The following is a 7,030-nucleotide window of genomic DNA, read 5'->3' as shown; positions in this document are numbered from 1 at the left end:
TTCCTTTCACCCCCCCCCCAACTGCCAGAATCATTCCCTTCCCAGCCCCTGCTTCATCATTCCTGCTGCTCTGCCTTTTGGCATCACAGGCTGTTTAAATCAGAAAGTACGCCCTTGCTAACTGGTTAACTCCTTTGTAATGTCAGCAGAGGATAGGAAGAGCAGTGGGAACAAAGGGACATGTATATTGCCTTTTTTGTAGTTTTACAACCATACCGCTCAAAGCAGTTTACATATATGAACTCATGCCACTCCATAAGCAGAGAAACTTTTTGTTTGGGGTGGGGCAAAAGCTCCGCCCTAGCTCCAACAGAATCCTACGGCACAACCTCTCTCTCCAGCGCCTGACTCCCCTAACTACTAGAGCAGGTGTAGGGAACTCCGGTCCTCGAGAGCTGTATTCTAGTCGGGTTTTCAGGATTTCCCCAATGAATATGCATTGAAAGCAGTGCATGCAAATAGATCTCCTGCATATTCATTGGGGAAATCCTGAAAACCCAACTCTCAAGGACCGGAGTTCCCTACCCCTGTACTAGAGAATGAGATGTGGACAAATTTTTCCCCATCCTCGCAGGAACTCAATTTCCCCATCCCCGCGAGTTTTGTCGCTATCCCTGTCCCATTCCTGTAAGCTCTGCCTTAACCACACAAGCCTCGAACATTTATAATTTTAAAGTGTTGTGAGGCTTGTGCAGATGAGGACAGAGCTTGCAGGAATGGGGCAAGGACAGGAAAAGGTCTCGCTGGGACAGAAAAATGAGTTCCTGCGGAGACGGGGAAAAATTTGTCCTCGTGTCATTCTCTACCATCTACCTTCCCCAGTTGCTGTAATTTTACATCTTTGAGAAGCTGCTGTACAGCATCAACGAGCAGGCCTGCCCTGGAAGTTTCCATTCCGCAGTGACTTCCTGTTCCTGTGTAAGAACGATGCTGCAAAATGAAAGGTTCTGGGGTAGGCTTGCTGACTGACACTGTGGCTGCCTGAATATTTAAGATTACAGTGGCCAGGAGATAGGTGGGGGAGTAGAGCCATAAATGACTGACTGCAAATTTTGGGGGAGGCTATGGCCGCTGTGGCTTTCCACATCTATGTGCCACTCTGCAACTGATTTAAATAATAAGAAATTTTCAGAGATGCCAAACATGTCCCATCCCAAAAAGTGATATTTATCACCCAAATGAATGAGATTGAAGGTCATTTGGGGTTTGAATTTGGCTTGCTGGTGAAGGGTCTACCTGGTTATAAAAGGCCAGAGCACCTCACCATCACTCTCCTCTTCTTTCCTGACATACCTCATCCTTTCCTATTCATATCTCAAAGGTAGTTTCCATTCTTTCTTTGCCCTCTAGCAAATTCACTCATTTCTTCAGTTTAGTTCTTTTTATATTCTTATATACTCTTTAGTATTATCGAAACTTGACTACTGTAATTCTATTTTTATTGGTCTTTCAAGTTATCAGCTATATCGGTTACAATTAGTACAAAATACCATGGTCAGATTACTTTATTGCTGTTCCAAATTTGATCGTTACACCTCTTTTAAAAGCTGAGCATATTCTTCCTATTTCTTATAGAATCCCATTTAAATATAATATCCTTTCTTTTCAGATTCTGTCTAGTGGCCTTCCTTCTTTCTTATTCAGTTTCCTAATTAGATATTCCCCACAGAGAACCCTTTGTTCATCACACCAATATTTGCCATTTATTTCTTCTTTCAGGCAGCTATTTCTTGACATTCATAGAAATTCCTCTTTTTCAGTCATGGTTCCTATTCTTTGGAACTCTCTTCGTTTTTATCTTCGCACAGAAAGATCATTTTCAACATTCAAAGCTCAATTAAAGGCATATTACTTTCTCAAGCATATTGTTTATAGTTTTACCTTCTTTTAGTTATAATGAAAATGTCAATCACTCAAATAAGAACATTTTACCCTAGCATTCCTCATGTTTTTTTCCTTTATTTTCCCTGCACCTGATTTTATTGTAATTATTCCTTATTGTTCTTTTCTTTGTGTTTCGGTGAAATTTGTATTGTCATTGTTAGTATATTAGTTCTAACCCCTCTCCATATATTTTTTTTAAATTGTAAACCGCTTAGATTATAACTTTGGTTTTATATTGGCGGTATATCAAATAAACTGAACTATAAAACAGCCTGTGGAAAATCAGAGAAGCCCAGAAAATTCTGAAGGGGTTCCTCCACCCTCAAGCCAGGATTCTCAAAAACCCGTGTTAAAAAGTGAGTCTGCTAACGCAGCCGTTTTGATAGCGAATCTAAAAAAGCGAGACATTCTCAAAAAATCATGTATGCAAATGAGGTTGGTGGACAACAGCGAAGATTTGCTAAATTTGCTGGTGATAGCAATGGGCACATGCGCAGAAAAAGGGTGTCAAGAATCCCCCCAAAACAGAACAGTGGGAGATATTCAATCTCTCCCTCTGTCAACCAACAACCCCTTCCCCCCACAGCAGTGGGAGAGATGCCCACGCTCTCTTGCTGCCCTGATATCCCAGCCGCGCGCACCCCCACCCTCTGAAACAGGAGAGATGCCCACACTCTCCTGCTGCCCTAAAGTCCCCACCTCAACCCGACCCCCCCCTGCAACGGGAGAAATGCCCACTCTCCCCCGCTGGCAAGTGACCCCTCTCCTCCATCTTTGCTGCCCCCGCCCCCTTACCTCAAAATAGATAACCTGGAATGACGCGGACTCCCTCCTTCCAGCTGCCTGTGTTGTCTAAAATGGGCCTTCCCCTCCCTGGTACATCTTGGGATGCATTGGGGAAGGGCCTGAGGCTCTCAGTGGCCCAGGTTGTATAAGGGCTCTCCCCATTCCAAGATGCACCGGGGAGGGGAAGGCCCATTTTAGATGATGCAGGCAGCTGGGAGGAGAAAGTCCACATTCCTCTGGGTCATCTATTTTGAGGTAAAGGGGAGGTGGGGCAGTGGATACAGGGCGGGGGGTCACTTGCCAGCGGAGGAGAGTGGGCTTCTCTCCTGCTGCAGGGGTTGCAGCGGAATTTTAAGGCAGTAGGAGAGTGTGGGCATCTCTTCTGCTGCAGTGGGGGTCACTGTTGGGATTTTAAGGCAGCGGGAGAGTATGGGTATCTCTCCCACTGCAGGTATGGGGGGTCTGGGGGGTGTTCTGGGGGGGGGGGGAGTTCACCTCTGCCGCTGCAGGGAAGGGGTGTTATGATGTAGCGGAGAGAATGGGCATCTCTCCCATTGCATCACAACACAAGGGCTTTCTAGCAGTCTCTGGCACTGACCGGCACCCCTGGACCCGTCACTTATTTTTGTTGCCAAACGCAGACGCCGCTTTTTGAAAATGGCTCAGCATTTTTAAAGAATCCACCGGAGGGCTCATTTCAGTGTTGGAGAGCCCATTTGCATGTCAGTGTCAGAGACTGCTAGAAACCTCGCTAAAGACAGAGAAAATCCATTTTGATAATCCACCACTAAACTGTGTACAGGCTAAACCGCCGGAAAACAGTTTAGGGATGGCGTTCATGTTTTGTGAATCTGGGCCTCAGAATGACTCCCTCATCTTACTGCCTCACTTGCCTCCCTGTAGCTCCCGTTAGTGGTGGAGATAGAGACTGTGTCTGAATTCAAGAAGACGTGGGATCTCTCAGAGAGAGAAAGAGATAATGGTTACTGCAGATGGACAGACTAGATGGGCCATTTGGCCTTTATCTGCCATCACGTTTCTATGTTAGCTAAAGCTGCTTGTAGAATTGGCTCCTCTTCTCCCTACAGCCTACCTACTAAACATATTTTATTCCTTACTCTAAAAATAATCATCCTGTTTTCATGAATAATACTGGATACATGAGAATTTTCATAAGAACAATTAAGTACTGTATATGCCAGGGGTCTCAAAGTCCCTCCTCGAGGGCCACAATCCAGTCGGGTTTTCAGGATTTCCCCAATGAATATGCATGAGATCTATTTGCATATACTGCTTTCAATGCATATTCATTGTGGAAATCCTGAAAACCCGACTGGATTGCGGCCCTCGAGGAGGGACTTTGAGACCCCTGGTATATGCATTTTGTTAAGTATGTGCCCAAAAGAGCTTAAAATCTACATGGAGACCTGTGGTGAAGGAAGATAAAGGTCCAGATGCTCAAAACCTAATTTTGGCTCTAGGAGCATTTAACACCAGAACTGTGTGCATGTTAATGTGTGCAGCATGCACAAAACCTTACTCTATGCCAGGGGTAGGGAACTCTGGTCCTCGACAGCCGTATTCCAGTCGGGTTTTCAGGATTTCCCCAATGAATATGCATGAGATCTATTTGCATGCACTGCTTTCAATGCATATTCATTGGGGAAATCCTGAAAACCCGACTGGAATACGGCTCTCTATGCACTGAAAATTAGCACAAATTGTATTTAAACAGAGCCAGCTCAAGGGGCTGTGGCACCCTGAGCCAACTTTTGCAATCGCATCCCTATCCCCAAAATCTGGTAGCTCTCTTCCATAATCTGATATTGCCCCCTTTCTCTCAAGTTTCCCCTTCCTGCTGGACCAGGTGAGGCACTGGCTCAGGGCACTGATAATGGGTACCAAAATCCTAGTCCAGCATCTATTTCTCTGGAAGTTTAAAGGTGGGCCAGACTAGTATTTTGGTGTCCTTTAAGACTGGCACCCTGGTCCAGGGCCTCACCTAGTACATCGGTAGAGCTGGCCCTATGTTTAAATGCACTGAAAGATTCAAATCAGGGTAATTATGTAGGCACACCAATGCTTAGAACAGTGGTTCCCAACCCTGTCCTGGAGGACCACCAGCCCACTCAGGTTTTCAGGCTAGCCCTAATGAATATGCATAAGAGAGATTTGCATTTAATGGACGTGATAGGCATGCAAATATGCTCCATGCATATTCATTAGGGCTAGCCTGAAAACCCGATTGGCCTAGTGGTCCTCCAGGACAGGGTTGGGAACCACTGGCTTAGAAGACAGCACAGAAACAAACACTAACTTTAATGTCAAAAACACCTCCCCCCAGGTTGGAGGTGGCAGTCGGGCTTTGAGGAGAGGATTTCTTCAGCATTTTTTCATATTACCAGTTTTTGGCTACTTTTAAAATGAGAAAGAAGCCCCTGTGTAGCCTGTAGATGACAGTAAGAAAAAAAAAAAGTCTGCAAGTCTGAACAAAGCCTGCATTGATGCCCATTGTTCTGCACTTTTGTGTGAGCCTCTTAAGGGATTTAAACTGCAATTTTTTTTTTGGGGGGGTGGAGTTAAGGGCCTTATATTTCATTTCTGCCCTGCTGCTGCAGTATTGAGACCTCCCTCCTAGGCAGCTCTGCCAAGGTATAGTTTTTTCCCCCCCAGGGCTGTGTCAATAACTACTAAACATAGTCAAAAAGAAAAGATTAGCTATTTCCAAGTCTTCCTCAACTCCCTTACGTTATTTCCTTCCAGAACAAAAGATAGGCAAAATTAATTACCCAGACTGCTGGGGTTGGGTGGCTGGGGAAGTGGGAAGAGAAGAAAATAAGGAAAATGACTTACCAAGTCATGAAAACTTTAAACGTCAACAAATGGAAACTAGTTACCATTAAAGACAGTTTCTTAAGAAGGAACAATGAGGGGGGGGGGGCTCATGTACTATGCTATTCCAATCCTTCTAGCCTAATCCTTGCACCTTTAAAATGATTAATAGGACAGCACAGGAGCTTCTGCGATGCACAACGGGATGAGCGAGCAGAAAGGATACAGTAGAACTCTCCAGCGACAATAACTTATTTTCAATTAATTCAGTTAATTAATGCATTTCGAAGAGAGTATCCTGTGAATATACTGTAAAATTACTGAAAACTAAATATTTCACACAAAAAGAATGCAAACGCTTTCACAAAGATTGATGAACTAGTAGAGAGAGTGATCAGCAGAAAGGTACGCAAAGAGAACACGTCATAGCAGAAGCGTTCCAAGCCTCCTTTCCTTCCTCCCAGCTCCACCTCTTTACATATTAAAAAAAAAAAAAAAAAGAAAACCCTCAGAAAACCAACTTACTGGTTTAAAAACGTTATCTACTTTATATAACTGAGGTGACTACTACTGTTATGTTTAACTGACGTCTGAAGCCAGCCTTCCACCACAAATGCCAGCGTGCACGCGCGTCCGCCCGTCGACCCTACTACTGCTTGCGGTCGCGCGCTGCGCCGGGCATGCCGCACTTTCCCCGTTCCCTTCCCCCTCTGCCCGCGCAGTGAGGATCGCGCGAGCGAGGATGACTGGGATCGGGCGCCATTACTGAATCAGGATTGCGGACCAGGTGGGGGAGCCAGCGATGCACCAAGGACGGCGATAACAGCAGCAGCAACAGCCGGTGCCAACACTCTAGAGAGGGGAGACCAAGCACTCTGTCCTCCGAATTTTCGCAGTAATTGGAAATATAAAAAAATAAAATAAAAGAATAAAAAAAAAAAAAGAGGAGAAACGATTGAGAGAATAGTCTACCCATCTCCTGCCCTTTCTCCAGCAACACGACTCTCCTTTCAGACGGGAGGTGAAAGTTGAAGCGAGAACACGGCTCTTCCTTCTGATCATTTTTTTTTCCTGTATCGTTTGCTCGCATAGCCGGCGAAAGGAAGGGCGGGAATAGAGGGGTGGAAAGAAAGAGAAGCTATGTGAGGTAGAGGAAGAAAGAAGAACAAATTACCCCCCAAGAAAACCCCATAACTGGCATAAGGCGTGGAAAGAGAAGGGGGAAGGGAGAGATTAAATCCCCCCGCCGCCTCCTCCTGCTCTTGGAATGCTGGCCTCACTGCTGCCGACAACCACCATGTTAGGTAGGGAAGAAATGTGTGTTTTTTTTTTTACAGGAACAGGGGAAAAAATTGAAACTGCTGAGTTCTAGCAACCCGGGTGTGTGCTGAAGCTGGGTTTGGGAAGATAGCCGTTTCGGTTCTTCCGGGCACAGATTTATGAAGTGTCTGGTCTCCTCGCTTTGCTTTTATGCTTAGCAGCCGGAAATGTCCCCTGGCTAATTTCTGTTCTCACAGGCCTCCCCTCA

General features: G+C 45.4%; 1 protein-coding gene across 3 annotated transcripts in view; it reads left to right on the top strand.

Moving 5' to 3' along the window:
- The first annotated feature begins 6,010 nt into the window (after positions 1–6,010).
- The window catches only part of ARHGAP5 (Rho GTPase activating protein 5), a 159,406-nt gene continuing 158,386 nt past the window's right edge, over positions 6,011–7,030 (top strand). For 2 of the 3 annotated variants that reach the window (XM_033951187.1, XM_033951186.1), the window contains exon 1: positions 6,013–6,806. The gene's annotated coding sequence lies outside the window, so the exon portion shown is untranslated. Of the gene's footprint in view, positions 6,807–7,030 lie in introns of all 3 variants that reach the window. The other variant, XR_004540060.1, reaches the window with a different exon arrangement.

This window comes from Geotrypetes seraphini, chromosome 7, assembly GCF_902459505.1.
Source record: "Geotrypetes seraphini chromosome 7, aGeoSer1.1, whole genome shotgun sequence".
Taxonomy (NCBI): Eukaryota; Metazoa; Chordata; class Amphibia; order Gymnophiona; family Dermophiidae; genus Geotrypetes; species Geotrypetes seraphini.
The sequence above is the reverse complement of the archived record's forward strand: the minus strand, read 5'-3'. Positions and strand labels throughout refer to the sequence as shown.